Source organism: Tachyglossus aculeatus, chromosome 1, assembly GCF_015852505.1.
Source record: "Tachyglossus aculeatus isolate mTacAcu1 chromosome 1, mTacAcu1.pri, whole genome shotgun sequence".
Lineage (NCBI taxonomy): Eukaryota > Metazoa > Chordata > Mammalia > Monotremata > Tachyglossidae > Tachyglossus > Tachyglossus aculeatus.
The window spans coordinates 154,635,290-154,654,153 of record NC_052066.1 but is presented as its reverse complement, the minus strand read 5'-3'; positions in this window follow the sequence as shown (position 1 = coordinate 154,654,153).

Genomic DNA, 18,864 nt, shown 5'->3' with positions numbered 1-18,864 from the left:
ACTGAAAATGCAGTTGCTAAATCTGTTTCAGAGGTTCCAGTGCCAACAAAAGGAAGAGAAAAACCAATTTTATAAACTTAGTTTTTACCCTTAAGAACTAGCATTGTGTATTTTATTTGCCACTAAAGGGAGATTTAAGACTTCTTCTCCCATACCATATTGCTGGAGTTGGGAGCCAGTGCCGTGGCATTGCATCCTGTAACTTTGTTTTACTTTAATGCTTAAAATAAACAACTGACAAAAAAAGAGCAAAAACAATAAAAAAAAGCAAAAAAAGGAAAGCAGCCCCCCAAATTCTGGATCCCTGCCGAAAGTTAGGAGGAAAGCAGGATATACACCTGTTTGTTTAGAGTTTCTATTGACTTGTTTGTTTTTCTGAAAATATATGGATCCCTGGCAGCTTTCTGCGCTGGAATGATGTGAGTCTACTGGCACAGCACAAAAGGAAAGGTCAGTGTTTTATGGGCTATACAAACAGGAAGAGTTCACTAGTAAGTACCTCAATTACTAGTGAACCTCCTCCCCACCGGGTCCCCCAAGGAGGGAAGCCAGAATCTATTTGGGGAAACAAGGAACTCCAGGCCGGGATCTAGGTCTTTCTGTGTATCACAGATTACAATCTTCAGCAGAAGAGGTGGAGAACTTGGGAGGAGGGCACACACAAGTCTTTGATAGGTCCAGGCAGCTGCCAGGATGTTGCAGAAGTGGCAAATGATTTGCATCCACTGGTTCTGGTACAGACAGGGTCGGGTGCATCATGATAATAATGATAATACTTACGATACTTGTTAAGTGCTTAATATGTGCCAAGCACTGTTCTAAGCACTGGGGTAGATACAAGTTAATCAGGTTGGACCAAGTCTCTGTCCCACATGGGGCTTACACTCTTAATCCCCATTTTACATTTGAAGTGACTGAGACCCAGAGAAGTTAAGTGACTTGCCCAAGGTCACGCAGCAGACTCATGGCGGAGCCTAGATTTGAACCCAGGTCGTTCTGATTTCCAGGCCCTTAGCCTAACCACTAAACCTCACTGTGTCATTTGGTTCAGGTTTAAGATGGGTCTCCCCTCTCACCCAGGGAGGAAACAGATGTGAGTCACCTGAGGGGGTGGGATGAGGACAAGTCAGAGGCTGATCAATGCCTAAAACACTAAGGCCCTGGATGGTTCAGTAGTGGTCTGGGACCTTCACCTCCCCACTTCTACCCAAATGAGGTCCAAGCTGAATGAGCCAACCATCCCTGGCATCTGTTTCCAGGGAGATGCCACAGTAAACATTGTGCAGCAGACATCTCCAGGGTTGGAGTTTAAGTCTGGGCATCAGGGGATCTGGCTTCTCTCCCCAGTGCCCACCCTGGCTATGCAATTCTGGCTCAGCCTTGGTTTCACAGGCTGCATTCTCAGAAATGAATGAGATGCACCTTTTTCTCCTCCCTTGGCCCCAACAGGGAATAGCTCATTGGAGCCATGATGAAGATGCCTGTAAAGGCAAAACAGCAGACTGATCACCCTTTCCTCTAGTTCGCGTCCTCTCCTGGTGAAACATCAAATTAGACCTGAAGGGACAGCTTGGGTATCCATTGCTTGCTGCTAGAACCTCAGCGGAGGATTTCCTAACAGATTTACAGCAGCTAATATATTTCCATAATCGGGTTTCCAGCCTGGATTCTTGGTAATAATAAAGTTTCTTGTTGTTCTACTTAAGCAAATGTTAGCCAAGGTTTTTAAGGCGAGGAATTGCTGCTGAATTTGATAGGGCTCCTTAAGGCTTCAGTCACGGCAGATATGTCTTTCCTCATTCATTAATTCATTCAATCATAGTTATTGAGCCCTTACTGTATGCAGAGCACTGATCCAAGTGCTTGAAAAGTACAATTCGGCAACAGAGACAATTCCTACCCAACAACGGGCTCATAGTTAAGAAACCCTCCAAAGGTCCAGAACTCTGAGCAGGCACACAAGACGATCTCAGTTCATCTGGGTTATTATATTTCAACACACTTTGAGGAAAATGGTAGAAGGGAGACAATTACTGGGAAATGACAATTTGTATTTAGAATAACACCTCTTTCTTGTCATTTTCATGCAAGTGTGTCAATAGATGAGTGTGATTTTACATTTCACTTAAAAAAAACTTGAATCTTGGGAAACACACGGGAGATGCTTCACTAATGTGGCTGTTACCTTGGTTTTAATTTCTTTTCTGCCGTCTTTATGCCTGCCACACTCGGAAAAAGACAAATTTCAAAACATTTGGGGGCATGATTCTGCCCTCCTGAAGAACAGCACATACAATTCATAAATTTCAGCATGCTTCTGGGGCAGATGAACGGCTACCAGAATCTGCTCTTTGATGTTTGTAGACTTACTGATCCAGTGGTATTTCCCAATCCAGCCTCCTAAAAAAAATCTGTTAAAAAAATTAGTTAAAAAAAATTCAGTGTTTAACTCCCACACATGTCAATTTGTGTGTTTACATATAAAATGCATATGTTATGTTGCCAGAATAATTATAGGGAGTGAACTATTCTGTGTTTTTGTGTCTACCATGTGGCTTATTTTAACTATTTAAATCCAAACTGAGCTTCCCGGATTTTTGATTACTAGATATTCACAGGCCTGGGCTAGTTACTCTGACAAGAATTGATAGGAGATAAAAATTTAACAGCATAGTAACCAAGGGGACAAAAATTGAAATCTGCTTTCCTGGAAAAAGTCTTCTAAACAGCTTGTTTCACTTTCCATCACCCAATTGGTAGCAGGAGGCTGGTTTGGATGATTGCTCAAGATCCCTTACAGCATGGCACAGAGGATAGAACATGGGTTTGGGAGTCAGAAGGACCTGGGTTCTAATCCCACTCCACCACTTATCTGCTGTGTGACCTTGGGCAAGTCGCTTTACTTCTCTGGGCCTCAGTTACCTCATCTATGGGAATTAAAGCTGTGAGCACCATGTGGGACAGGGAATGTGTGTAAACCAATTTGGTTGTATCTACCCCAGAGCTTAGGTACAATGACTGGCACAGAGTAAGCACTTAAATATCATAATTATCATCATCATTATTATTATTCAAGCTCTAAGATTCTTTGCCCAGTGCCATTGTGGGACATGGCCCAGCCTCTTAAGTGGTGGTAGTCTAACCCTAACTGCAAACAGAATTTATTAAACTAAAGCTTTCAGAGACTGATGATAGCATATATCACTAGAGGGTGTGTTTAGGAGGGCAGCTGGAGATGCCATTTCTCCCCAGGACGAAAGAAGGCAATTACGTACTGAACAGCTGGTAAATGTAAGTTCTTTTTAGGCAGGGAATGTGTCTACTAATTCTGTAGCATTGCACTCACCTAAGCACTTACTATAGTGCTCTGCACACAGTCAGTGCTCAATAGACACCACTGATTGATTAAATGTATGAGTATTTCTAGGTATAGTAGCTTTGTTCTACCTTAAATTAGACCAGGTCCAAAATAAATTATTTCAAAATGGGAAATTTGAGTTCAAAATGGGGCATTTGAGCCCATGCTAATAGGCAACACGGAGGACAGTTTGTATAAGAATTCAAAAAGGAAAAAATAAATATGGTGTCTGTAATGAAATTTTCAGAATATTGACATCATGGAACTGGTGAGCACTGTATTGTTGGTAGGGTTGGAGTACTGTAGAGGACATTACCCGGGTGACCATTGTGTTATAGAAATCTCTAGTATTTGCTGAGTGCAGAACACAAGTATTAAGCATTTGGAAGAGTACAACAGAGTCTGTATGTGTGATCTCTGCCTTCAAGGAGTTTATAATTTAGTGGGGGAGACAGACTATAAATTTCAGGCAAGGGGCAAGAAGCTGCAGAATCAAAGAATATAGACATATATGTCATATGGCTAGCATCATAGTGCTTAAGGGGTACAGACCCAAGGGCATGGCCAATGCAGAAGGGAGGGTGAATAGTCTGGAGAAATGAGAGGTTAGTCAGGGAAGGCTTCTTGGAGGAGCTGTGATTTGAGGATGGCTTTTAAGATTGGTAGAGTGGTGATCTATCAGATATGCATAATTACTAGAGAAGCAGCGTGGCTTAGTGGAAAGACCCTGGGCTTGGGAGTCAGAGGTCATGGGTTCTAATCTCAGCTCTGCCACTTAGCTGTGTGACTTTGGGCAAATTTCTTCACTTCTCTGTTCCTCAATTATCTCATCTGTAAAATGGCGATTAAGACTGCGAGCCCCATGTGGACAACCTGACTACCTTGTATCTACCCCAGTGCTTAGAATAATGCTTGTCACATAGTAAGTGCTTAATGAATACCATCATTCATTCAATCATATTTATTGAGTGCTTACTGTGTGCAGAGCACTATACTATGTGCTTGGGAAGTACAAGTCGGCAACATATAGAGCTGGTCCCTACCCAAAAATGGTCTATTATTATATGCAAGGGAAGGGAGTCCCAGGCTGGAGAGATGATGTGAGTGAGGGGTCAGAGGAGAGAGAGATTAAGGGCAGGGAGCCTATCTGCTAATTCTGTTATATTGGACTCTCCCACACACTTAGTACAGTGATCTACGCATAGGAAGTGCTCAATAAGTACCACTGATAGATTAATTGAAATCAAGATACAGTGAACAGGTTGGTGTCAGTGTAGCAAAATACACAGGCTGGGTTGTAATAGGAGATTAGTGAGGTCAGATAGAAAGAGGGGGGTGAGTTAAGTACCTTAAAGTCAATAGAGGACTTTTCTGCAATTGTATCCTGCCCTAAACCCATGTGATGGTGTATAAGATGTTACCAATCTCCCCAAGTCCTTGAAAACTATTTCCAATGGCCTGGCATCACTGGAATATGCCTGAATTAAAAAAATTAATAATATTTATTAAGCACTTACCATGTGACAAACACTGTTCTAAGCACCAGGGTAGATACAAGCTAATCAAATTGGACACAGTCTCTGTCCCACATGGGGCTCACAGTCTCGGCCCTTGATTTACAGATGAGATAATTGAGGCATAGAGAAGTGAAATGACTTGCCCAAGGTCACACGGGAGATAAGTGGTAGATCCAGGATTAGAATCCATGACCTTCTGACTCCCAGACATGTGCTCTATCCATTATGCCATGCTGCTTCTCTGAACTATTGATTGAAGAGAGCCTAACCCTCGCACAGAGGAATTACTAATGAGTGTCACAGAGACAGTTTCCCCATCACTATAGGCAGCACCACCAATCTCCCTATCTCACAAGCCCATATTCATGGTGTTACCCATGGCTCATCTCTTTCATCCAAACCACAGATTCAATCTGTCACCAAACCCTATTGGTTCAACCTTCACAATATCACTAAAATCCGCATTTTCCTCTTCATACAAACTAAACACTTTAGTGTGAATCTAAATACTTATCCTATCCCACCATGATTACGTTATCAGCCTCCTTGTTGATCTCTCTGACTCCTGTATTTCCCCTCTCCAGTCCATACTTCACTCTGTTGCCCAGATCATTTTTCTACAAAACGTTTCAGTCCATGTTTTCCCACTTCTCAAGAACTTCCAGTGATTGTCTGTCCACCTCCGCATCAAACAGAAACTTCTTATCAGCTTTAAAGCACTCAATCACCGTGCCCCCTCCTATCTCACCTCGCTGCTCTCCTAAAAATACAACCCAGCCAGGACACTTCACTACTCTAATGCTAACATTCTCACTGTACCTTGATCTCGTCTATGTCGCCGCCAACTTCTCACCCACGCCCTCCCCCCTCATATCCAACAGACGATCACTCTCCCCACCTTCAAAGCCTTATTGAAGGCACATCTCTTCCAAGAGGCCTTCCCTGACTAAGCCCTCCTTTCCTCTTCTCCCACTCCCTTCTGGGTCACCCTGACTTGCCCCCTTTATTTGTTCTCTGCTCCCAGCCCCACAGCGTTTATTTACATATCTGTAATTTATTTATTTATACTAATGCCTGTCTCTCCCTCTAGATAGTAAACTCAGTGTGGGCAGGGAATTGTCTGTTTATTCTTACATTGTACCTTCCTAAGTGCTTAGTATGATGCTCTGCACACAGTAAGCACTCAATAAATACATTTGACTGACTAACCTTGTCTCCTCCTACCTTACCTCCTTGCTTTCCTACTACAACTCAGCTATATGGTTCACTCTAATGCCAACCTGTTCACTCTAACCTATTCATTCTACTTCAATCTCACCTATTTTACTGCCAACCCCTCAACTAAGTCCTGCCTCTAGCCTAGAATACCCTCTCTCTCCATATCCAACAGCCAATCACTCTCCCCACCCTCAAAACCTTATTAAAAGCACATCTACTCCAAGAGGCTTTTCCCAACCAATTCTTCATTTCTTCTTCCACTCCAGCCTGTGTCACCTTTGCGCTTGGATTTCCGCGCTTTATTCACCTCACCCTCAGCTCTACAGGACTTCTAATAATAATAATAATAATTTTGGAGTTTTTTAAGCTCTATGTGCCTGACACTGTTCTAGCACTGGGTTGGTTACAAGCAAATCAGACTGGACACAGTCCCTGTCCCATATGGAGTTTACAATCTTAATACCCATTTTACAGATGAGGTAACTGAGGCACAGAGACATTAAGTGACTCACCAAAGGTCACACTGGCGATATGCAGTGGAGCAGGATTAGAATCCAGATCCTTCTGACACCCAGGCCCATGCTCTAAACACTATGCCATGTTGCTTCTCATTAATTTATATTAATGCCTTTCTCCCCCTCTAGACTACAAGCTCGTTGTGGGCAGGGAACATGTCTACCAACTCTCTCAAGAGTTTAAAGCAGTGCTCTGCACATAGTAAGTACTCAATTTATATGATTGATTGATTAATTCAAATCTTTGTTATCTACAGTATGGGGCTCCAGGAACACTGAAACAGAATGTTTTTCTTATTCCTATTCAATTTTTTTTCCACACTAGAAAGATATTACCTATATGGAGGAATATTTTCCATTCAAAATTCTGCATTGGCAGGAGATGGCCAGTACTTATTGGTTTAATTCAAACATCATAAATCTACAACTGGAAATACAATGTTCATAGTGAGTTCCAAGTTTTGAAGGCCTTCAACAAAAACCTTCTTATCTCGGCTATGTGTGAAGAAAAAAAAAGTCAAGACCTATTTTAAATAAAATAAAAAACAAGGTAAGCCTGACTTCTGATTTGTGCCAAGCCACAGTAAGTGGGCCTTAGGGCCAACCCCAAATCCCCTTTTGGGTGGGATTAGCTAGAGATAAGCCATGTTTTGAGAGCAACAGTGGAATATGGAGGGAGCCTATCAACCCTCAGTTGCTCAGTGCCTTCAGGATGCTGGAAGCCCCCTGCAAATCTTGAAAAGGGAGTTGAGCTTTCCTTTACGGACTGAATTTCACTAGAAGATCCATGGCAACTTCAAACAACTTTATCTTTTTTGTTGCAACCTAGAGTGGTGTTTGTAGATTTACGAGAATTCTTTCCATGTTCACAACTTCTAAGTATTATTAACCAATCCAAGTTGGAAAATAATACACCATTCCTAACACTATTAAGTATATAAAATCTGGCTTTGGTTAAAATGCGATTCCCTTTAGCAATGCCCAATACACAATAAATATTACATAGGAAAGGAGACCTCAGCTTATCTGAGGGAAAGTAACCTTAAGATTTCAGCCTGAGGCCCAGCAAGTTTCAAGCCAAAAACGTAAGTTGAAAATTGGTCTTTAAGGACACTCCTTTCATAGAATATCAAAATATATTGACTTAATGGCATCTATTGAGTGCTTATTGTGTGCAGAGCACTGTACTAAGCACTTGGGAGGGTACAATAGAGTAGGTAGACATGATTCTAGCCCTCAAGCAGTTACAATCTGCTGAGGGAAACAGACAAATTACAGGTAGGGAAGGTACCTGAGAAAAAGTACATTAGTACTGAGGTGATGGGGGTAGTTCTATTCATTCATTCAATTGTATTTATTGAGTGTTTACTGTGTGCTCAACATACTAAGCAATTGGGAGAGTCCAATATAAAAATAAACAGACACATTCCCTACCCATAATTAGCTTACAGTCTAGAGACTTAAGTGCAGGGACTGAATTGCAAAGGTGATCCATAAGGGAGGAAAAATGTGGTGCATATACTTGCTTTATTTACACATATGTAAAGTCTAATGCCAAAGCTAAAGTGATGTTTGAATAGATTTGTGAGTCTGTGAATCATATGAACTGACCACATTTCTATCATCTCATCACCCTATTTCCCTCCCTGCAGCATCATCTAGGCACTTAATGTTTGGCCCCCTCAAGTACTTAGGTATTCTCAGCCATCTCCTCTCAGCACCTGTGTACTTAACCTTATACTCATTTGCTTCCTGTACCTGTAATTTATTTTAGTGCCTGATTCCCCAGATAAAATGTAAACTCTGAGGGCGGGGACTGTGACTACTAACTCTATTTTTCTCCCCTAAGCACTTAGTACAATGCTCTGGATAGAATAAGCGCTCAGTAAATGCTCTCATTTGATTGGCTGCATACCAGTGGGTGTGAGGTGGGACACAGGTAACCAGGAAACAGGTGACCAGGCCTGAGATTCAAGCAGGAAGTTTTCAGTGGCTCCATTGGCCTATGCCATGAGCGTGTACTTACTCCAGGATTTCAGCATCAGGCCTGCAGGTGTTGGGAAGAGGAAAACCAACAAAAAATAATCGGGGTATTTGTTAGGCGCTTACTTATGTGCCAAGCACTGTACTAAGCTCTGAGGCAGGGAGGTCGGAAACAGTTCCTGCCCCACACAGGGCTCACAGTATAAGTGGAAGGTAGAACAGATATTTAGCCCTCATTTTACAGATGAAGAAACTGAGGTACAAAGTAATTAAGCTACTTTCCCCAGGTCACACAACAGGCCAGTGGTAGGGTAAGGACTAGAACCCAGATCCCCCAACTCCCATGGTTGTAATCTTTCCACTAGGCCATACTGCTCCCCAAATTTGTTTGACAAATCCAACCAAAAGGAGTGAGGATTGTTATTCATGTTTTAATAGCCAACATGGATCAGGGAAGAATACAGCTCCCTGACAAGATTTCAACCAGGGAAATCCATCCTCCACACTTAGTCTTGCTCTTGAGTGAAGGAGCAATCTAATCCTGGTCTGTTGGGGAGATCAGAGATGGGGTGCCATTTGATCAGCATGATATTAATACCATATTAGCTATTTCCCCTTCGTATGGATCTGGAGGACCTATTTTTTTAATGACATTTGTTAAGTGCTTACTATGTGCCAGGCACTGCACTAAACTCTGGGATAAATACAAGCTAATGAGGTTGCACACAGTCCATGTCCCATGTGGAGCTCATGGTATTAATCTCCATTTAACAGAGGCAGTAACTGAGGCACAGAGAAGTTAAGTAACTTGCCCTAGGCCACACAACAGACATGTGGCTGAGCCAGAATTAGAACACAGGTATTATTATCATTGTCATTATTATCATATGGCATCCAAAGGGCTTTCACCTATGTGAGGTCATGGTGACATGTACAATCTCATTTTGTCCTGCCAAAGGGAAAAGGAGGTGCGGAGAGGTTAAATAGCTTGTCCCAGGACACTCAGAGGCAAATCTTTAATCAAACCTAAATCTCCCCCTTTAGATTGTAATAATAATAATAATAATAATAATAATAATAATAGCATTTATTAAGTACTTACTATCAATCAATCGTATTTATTGAGCGCTTACTATGTGCAGAGCACTGTACTAAGCACTTGGGAAGTACAAATTGGCATCACATAGAGACAGTCCCTACCCAACAGTGGGCTCACAGTCTAAAAGGGGGAGACAGAGAACAAAACAAAACATATTAACAAAATAAAATAAATAGAATAGATATGTACAAGTAAAATAAATAGAGTAATAAATACGTACAAACATATACACATATATACAGGTGCTGTGGGGAAGGGAAGGACATAAGGCGGGGGGATGAAGAGGGGGGTGAGGGGGAGAGGAAGGAGGGGTCTCAATCTGGGAAGGCCTCATGCTAATTAATATACATTTGCATGCTGAGTCCATAAAACATGCCATCGCTGGACAAGACCAATGTTCCTCTCAGCCCAAAGGGGCCATCTCTGACAACTACCACCAAGGAGTAGCATGCTATAGTGAATCTCCTAACTGATCCCATTGTGGTGATATGCTCTTTAGAGTCCTTCCAATAACCCATCATAATCCTACCACCCATATTGCTTTTTAGCCCTTTGTAAACTAACATTTTCCCTGCATCCCAACTCCACAGCACTTATTTCATATCCATAATGAATTTATCTTAATTCTGTATTCCCCTGCAATAATAATGGCGACACTTAATTAATGGCACGTAAGTGTTTTCTATGTGCCAAGCATTGTTCTAAGCACTGGGGTAGGTACAAATTAATCAAGTTGGACACAGTCGCTGTCCCACAATTTACAGACAAGGTAACTGAGATCCAGAGAACTGAAGTGAATTTCCCAAGGTCACGCAGAAGACAAGTAGCAGAGCTGGGATTAGAACCCAGGTCCTTCTGACACCCAGGCCTATGCTCTCTCCACTAAGCCTTGCTGCTTCTCTAGACTATAAACTCAGAGTGGGTAGGGAACATATCTACCAACTCTGTCATATTGTACTTTCCCAAGTGCTCAGGACATTGCTCTGCACAGAGTAAGCATTCAATAAATACAATTAACTGATTGATTATACCTTACTGTGAACTTCTCATCCATGAATTTAACCAAACCCCTCTTGAACCCATTTTCCATCAGCAGCATTTCTTTCTGGGAACAAATTCCATCAGCTTACCACTTGTGGGGTTCAGATGTGTTCCCTTTTGCTGGTTTTGAACCAAACACCTGGTGGCTTTGTGGGCGCACCTGTTGTCGGATTTGGTGAACAGCAATTCCTTATCTTCTCCTTCATGATTTTGTAGATTCAGATCGCATGGCCTCTCACAGTTTCTCTCTCCAGCTGGTAGTCCTAATATTTTCAGTCCCTCAACCAGAAGCTGTCTCAACCCCCCTTAACCATTTTAGTGACTCTTTCTCTTACTTGTTACTCTACATTCCCCATTTGGAGTTAGGGCCACTGGGGGCAAGTAAGTAGTATAATTGACTGTAACAATATTCAGGGTGGGGACTAATGAATGCACTGCAGCAATTCCTACAGGGATCAGTTCCATCACATGCCAGACAAGGTGTTCTATAAATGAAGAAAACTCTGAAAGTTTGTCCCCAGCTCAGAACACTAGGCAATGAGAAAGAGCAACTAAGCCACCCTCTGGTCCCAGAGACAGGGAATGATGAACACACTCCAGTTAAGAGACAGTTTACCAAGACACCGCCCTGATTTTCCCTGCCCACTTCATCCTCCCACCCAAGAGCCCTGACTCTAACACACAGGAATTATCCTCCTAACAGCACAACAGCAACACTGGGCCTCAGGGACCTCACGGGGGCTGAAACAACCCCACTCCCACCTGCCTATCAGGGACAGGACAGCTTCAGAAGAGCTGGAGATGCCTCCTTAATATAGAAGAAAGGACTCAATCGCTTCTAAGTTAAGGAAAATTGCTTCAACCTCTGATTCGGAAAAAAAACAAAACTCGCATGTATGTTTAGAGCCCTGGTGTCCATACAAGCTCCCAAAATATCCACAAGATTTTGGAGAAGCGATTGAACATTATTAAAGATCCTGTGAAGTTTCACAAGAGACCAGCACAGTTATTAAATACAGGTGTTTCTGGAACTGTGATACATTCAGAGGGCGCAATTGTTTTCTAATTCACACTCCGCTTGTGAGATTTGGTGGCCTAATCTATAGGGCTAAGTTATAAAACATTGACTATTGGCTGGCTCGATACCCGATGAAGTCTCAATTTGACTTTTATTATTTTTCAAACTGGAATTTGAAAGTCTTAACTTTCCCTAGGTCCCTCCTGGCCAAAGCAGCTTTCTCCTTAAAACAAAATCACGTACTAAGCCCATAAGCCTGGAACAACCTTCATTTAAAGTTTGATTGAAAAATTAAAAGGAGGCCTCATACGCACATACCAAGAAGAGAAGTCATGTTCAGAGAGAGATTTGGAAGCAGTTATCCCAATTGAACATTACCTCATGGTTGGCTCCTGCAGGCGGAGAAGTTGGAAATGCGTGAGGGACCAGTGACTGCATTTTCATCTCGCCCCTTCCTTATTGCAACACTGAGGGGAATACCTCAACAGCATATGCAAGGTTTTGCAAGACAGTTCTAATGCCTTGTGCACCAGTGATCCGAAAAGCTAACACTGTTCTTCCTGTATGTCCCGCCCCACAACGCCTTTTCCTCGTGTGCGTGTCCCCTTCTTTCTTCAGAAAAGGGAGAAAGAGAGGCATAATTCTATTATCTTGCTACTGGGAGAGTTACTTTGACAGCATGCTATCTACAGTGCCTGAACTTTAAATCCAAAAGTTCAGGTTCTGATTCTCTTCTATGAATGGCCAGCTGTATGTGGGGGAGGCATGGAAGATACCTTGAGTCTCAGTTTTATCTTGTAGGATGAAATCACCTTCCTTCCATGTGAACGGGAAGAGCCGATAAAAATACCAGCAGACAACTGAACAAATGTGAGGTGGGGCTCAAATGCCCACCTCATTGTCCACTGATTTATCTACCCACAAGTTCCTAACTCAAAAATAGAAGCAAAAAGTGGCCTGATAATGCTTTCATAAGAAGAGATGGAAATACAACATTTGGATTGAAATATTAAGATTTTTCTTTGCCATCATAGCTCATATATTTTTTGGTTGAGATGATTTATTTACACTTACACCACTGCTTTTCATTTTAGCATTTTCCTTTCATCCTAGAGTCAGAAGAGTCTAAAAATTCCCAGGCATGTTGTATTAAGTAAAATAGTTGAAAGGGTTTTGGGGTTGTTGTTTTTATTATATCTCTAGTCCCTCTGCTACTTTCCATTTTTGCCGCCTTTCCCTCTTGCCTTTTATTTTAGTCCAATTCTAACTTCCACTCCTTTCCAAGTCTTTCCTCTGGGATAATTTTGTGAAATACATGGTCAAATTAGAGTCACATCATTCAGATGAAATAGAATCAGGAGGGTAGGCCTCAGATTCAGATCCCAGGCCTCCCATCACTGGGTTTTTGGCCCCCAGATCACCAGAATAGAAACACCGCATTGAAGTTGTTTTACAGTTGGAAAGGAATAATAAAATAATAAAAAAGTTGCTATTCTTAACCCCTGGAATGTCATAGAAGGCTTTTCTTCTGGGGATGCAAAATACTCCTCTGCTCATTGGAGTCCTTCTTACTAGTAGGCTAATAATCCTGGGTCTTCCACTTGTTTGCTGTGTGACTTTGGGCAAGTCACTTCACTTCTGTGCCTCAATTTCCTCATCTGGAAAATGGGGATTAAGACTGTGAGCTCTTTGTGGGACAGGGACTGAGTCCAAACTGATTACCTTGTATCTGTCCCAGTGTTTAGTACGGGGTCTGGCACATAGTAAGCACTTAATACCACATTTATTATTAGTATTGGAAATTCGAAGTAAGGGAGGAGGTTTGCCCCTTTACCCAGTGCTCTGCAATCAAATCAGCAGTTGATGCTGATGGTAAAGGCTGAGAAAATGAAAGGATAGACCGTTAGATGCAGGGCTTCCTTGAGGAAGATTGCCACCCCATCACAGATAAAATTTACAAAGCTGCAAATATTTCAAATTCTCATCAACAGCCACCCACCACCCCCTTGACATGTGCCCTGAGGTGGCTACCTTTTTGCTTATCATCTGAAGCCAGCCCTGGTTCAGTGAGCCTGGTCACATGGTAGTAAAGTAGCAGTCACAGCTCAGAAATCAAACCCTCTTTTTTTTTTTTTGACATTGACTCCCCTATGCTACCTCCCAGTGATGGGAAACTTGAAGCAGCATGGGCTAGTGGAAAGAGCATGGGCCTAGGAATTAGACAACATGGGTTCTAATCCCGGCTTTGCCATTTGCCTGTTCTGAGATCTTGGGCAAGTCACTTAACTTCTCTGTATCTCAGTTTCCCCATCTATAAAGTGGGGTTTAACAACCTGTCCTCCCTACCCTTTAGACTGAGAGTCCCATGAGGGACAGGGACTGTGTCCAACCTGATTATCTAATATATATTGCAGCATTTAGTACAGTGCTTGGCACACAAGTGCCTAAATACCACTATTATTTATTATCATTGTCATCTCCTCAGTTAACTGGCTGAGGAAGATGAATATAAGACAGTTAAAAGAATGTAGAACAAGTGAAAATATTAAACATAAGCAGATAAATCAAGAGCAAATGCACCAACCTACAAGAAGGTGTGTTGTGGCTGTGTAAAGTGGCTGATGTCACTAAGGAAAGTTGGATAGCCCAGGATGGTGGAAGGTGAATGAGGCTAGAGGTGGAGAAGCTAACTGAGGAGGGACTTTTTAGAAGGCTTTGGCTCAGTACAAGGTTTAGGATTACAGACTAGGTGAGAGGCCATAATTTTGGGAAGCATTTGATGCCCTTTCAGGCAGTCCTATACTTTGGGAGTTTTTTTTTTTTAAAGATATTTGCCAAGTGCTGTGTGTCTAGCATGGTACTAAACGCTTGGGTAAGTATAAGTTGATCAGGTTAGACACAGTCCCTGTCCCACAAGGGGCTCACAGTCTTAGCCTCCATTTTACAGATGAGGTAACTGAGGCACAGAGAAGTGAAGTGACTTGCCCAAAGTCACACAGCAGACAAGTGCCAGAGCTGGGATTAGAACCCAGGCCCTTCTAACTCCTAGGCCCATGCTCTATCTGGCTAGACCACACTGCTTCCCTAGCAATTCCTAGCATGAAGCTCTTGACCTAGAAAGAATAACATGGGCTAGACAAAGAGGGAAATAGGAAAGAAAGAAAGTGAGGCAGTTAAGGATTTCTAGGACACATTTAGGGGCCCTAGGCCATATATCCAGGAGACTGCGTTGTTTGACAAAGATGAAGGATGGGAAAAATTGAGGCTTGGCTATGAGCTGCCAGAATATAATTAAAAGTGCAATCTAGAGAAAGTGCTCAAGACCTTTAAAAACAGTCATCAGTTATTTATTGAGTGCCTACAGAGTTGGAAGTCCCGTGTAAGACTATTCACAAAACCTTTATATTTAAACTAAAATAAGGGGATAAAAATTGTGACCACCGAATTGTTTTGAGATAACTATCTGATTTCTCCTATAATAACTGTTTTCAAACTCAGTGATCAGTTTAAAAGCAATTTCCAGGCATATTTTAACATTTCCTGTCTCTCCCCACTCTGTCCTTACTTCATTCTGCTGCCTCGATCATTTTCTTAACAAAAAAACCCCCAAAAAACAAAAGACACAAAATTTTCAGTGCACATCTCTTCACTCCTCAAAAGCCTCCAGTGGTTGCCCATCCACCTCTGCAAGTAGAACCTCCTTACACTGGCTTTAAGGCACTAAATCACCTCACCCTGTCCTACCTTACATTACTAATTTTCTACTACAACCCAGCCCACACACTTCTCTCCAACCCCAACATACTCACTGTACCTCGATCCTATTAATCTCATCCCCAACCCCTTGTCCATGTCTCCCCTCCGGCCTGTAACTCCATCCCTCTTTATGCCAGACCTCTGCTCTCCCCACCTTCAAAGCCTTATTAAAAGTGCATCCCCTCCAAGAGGTCTTCCCTAAGTTCATAACTCCCCTACCCCCTCTCTCCCTTCTCTGTGACCCATATGCTTAGATCCATACCCTTTGAGTACTGTATATTCAACCCACCCTAACTCCATAGGATGTTACATATGAACATATCCGTAATTTATTTTAATGTCTGTCCCCTCACTCCAGACTGTTACTCTCCCCATCTTCAAAGCCTTATTGAAGCCACAGCTACTCCAAGAGGCCTTCCCCAAGCCCTCATTTCCTCTTCTTCTACTCCCTTCTGCACTACCCTGATTTGCTCCCTTTATTCACCCCCTCTCTCCTCCACAGCACTTATGTACATATCGGTAATCTATTTATGTTAATGTCTGTCGCCGGTAAGCTCCTTATGGTCAGGGAATGTCTCTACCAACTTTGTTATATTGTTGTACCACACTCATAAGTGCTTAGTACAGTGCTCTGCACACAGTGAGCACTCAGTAAATACCACTGATGGATTCATTCCAAACCCAACAATCGAACACACTTAGAGGGTTCTGGAGTTTCCAAGAATTTCTCTGACCTCAGTTCAGCCTCTTTTCAAATTCTACTTTCTCTTCCCAGTAGTTTCCCCACCATCCATCCTTTAATTCATTCATTCAATCATATATACTGAGCACTTACTGTGTGCAGAGCACTGTACTAAGCGCTTGGGAAAGTACAATACAACAATAGACACATTCCCTGCCAATGAGCTCAGTTTTCTTTGCTCTGAGCCCATTCCCCCCTCACAATGCCCACACTTTACAGTCATGCCCTATCACTCTGCTTCTTTCATCATGATCCTTTGCCTCCTTGTATTGTCATCTCCTTCTGAACCCTTTGTTCTCTTTTGATTTTGTGAGCCCCATGTGGGACAACCTACTTAACTGTATCTACCCCAGTGCTTAGAACGGTGCTTGGCACATAGTAAGCACTAAAATATCATCATCGTTATTATTCCCTTTCAGCTTCAGTGTCTCAAAATTTTGGTGGATTCTTTCCCCACTCACTAAAAGAAGATATCTCATTGCCAGAAACATAAACGTGTCCTCTTTACATGTTATTATCTTTGTCATTCTGCAAACTTGGTAATTCTTATCCTCTTTTAATACTCTCCTGATATCTTTTTCTATGATCCAGGTTTCAGATAAGCAGTAGCCTTGGCAGAGAATTGATAATCTGGAGCTATCTGGGAAGCATTATAAACAGTGTCATGACAAACAGAGATTGCACGTCAGATTGTGATTTTAAACAGGGAAATGATAGAAAAGACAGAAAGAAGCTTCCACCCTAAAGTTCCAAGGTGCATTGAGGTTAGAAATGATAAATAGAGAGACTTAGCTGAGATAAAATTTGGCAATTTATTCTTGATGCAGCTGAATGAAAACCGTAGGGGGAGTGCAGGGAGATTGTTTATTCTCATTAATGTTCTCAGATAGAAAAAAGTTTCTACCCAAACAATGTCTAAATAAGCCCAACACTGCTTTAGAGGCGGCATATTACTGAAATTACTAACTTCCCAAGAGAATCTTTTGCATATTTAAATGGTGACGGGTACCAGCTGAGCTGCACAATCTTCTCCCCTGAAAATCCCTGTTGGTGGAATTTCTGTCCATTTAAATAATGCTGAACCGGAGACACTGGGAAACTTCTTTCTTCCACCCTCCCGGAAATTCTGAGTTATAATTACCCAAAGAACCTTTGAAAGGAATTCCATGAAACATGTTTGAACTTTTTGGAGACGATTTTGATTTCGGCATGCTTTCTAAATGCACTCAAATGCTCCTCAAGGGAGATGTATGAGAAAGTGAGGGGGTGAAGAAAATGCTTATTGATCTCCTGTCTAAAATGTAAGCTTTCAGTTCACATAGTTTTGTGAGCATCAGGACTGTTTTCTGGGTGAACTACTTTCATATTCTCAGACTTCTTTCCATTAATCTGATGATTTGGCTAACCCATCTGAAATCTACTTGCCACACCTATTATGTCATGGGAAACAGCTTGACCTAGGGGGAGAGGCATGGGACTGGCAATCACGAGACCTGGATTTTAGCCCTAGGTCAGCCACCGACCTGCTGAATGATCTCATGCAGGTCAATAAAATCGGTGCCTCAGGGTCCTCATCTATGAATTGGGGGTAATCTTTGCTTCTTATACCCCAGGGCTGTTTTGATGATAAAAGGAGAAACTTGATATGAAAGTGCGTTGTTTTGCATAGACTAAGCACTTAAGCTCTAGTGAGTGGAAAAATAAGATCATACAAATTCAAGGTACATAACCAGTTCATCTGTAGCAGTTACTGAATGTGTGATGGACGCATACTTGAGGGGGAACATTAGACCTAGTAGACATGATTTCTGCCTTACATCTACTGTACGTTTACTACAGATAAGAAGACGTAACAGAGTACAGAAAATATGAAAGTGATACAGTGATTTTGAGTACCTTAGCGGTGTGGAGAGGATGAGGTGGAAATTGAGGGGATATAAATTAAAGACAGCAGAGATTGATCAGGGAAAAACAGAAGAGGTGTTGTGAATGTAGAAGCAGCATTGCCTACATGTAGAACACAGGCCTGTGAGTCAGAAGTACACTTTTTTTTAAATGGCATTTGTTAAGCATCTACTATGTACCAAGCACTGTACTAAGCTCTGGGATAGATACAAGGTAATCAGGTTGGACACAGTCCTGAATGGGGCTCACAGTCTTAATCCACATTTTACAGAAGGGGTAGCTGAGGTATATGGAAGTTAAATGACTTACCCAAGGTCACACAGCAGATGTTACAGAGTCAGAATTAGAACTCGGGTTCTAATTCTGACTCCTAGGCTTATGCTTTATCTATTAGGCCACACAACTTCCCTATAGACCAGGGTTCTTATCCTGGCTCCACCACTTGTCCCAAGTGTGAGCCCCAGGTGGGACAACCTGATCACCTTGTATTCCCCCAGCGCTTAGAACAGTGCTTTGCACATAGTAAGCGCTTAACAAATACCACCATTATTATTATTATTACTACAGGATGAGCTGGTGTTGCTTTCTTCACTCCCAACCCCTGTGGGTTTCCAACACCTTTGTATCATATATGTTTTGTTTGTGTTGGTTAATTTGTGATATTGGTTAAGCACTTACTATGTTCTAAGCGCTGGGGTAGTTACAGGCTAGT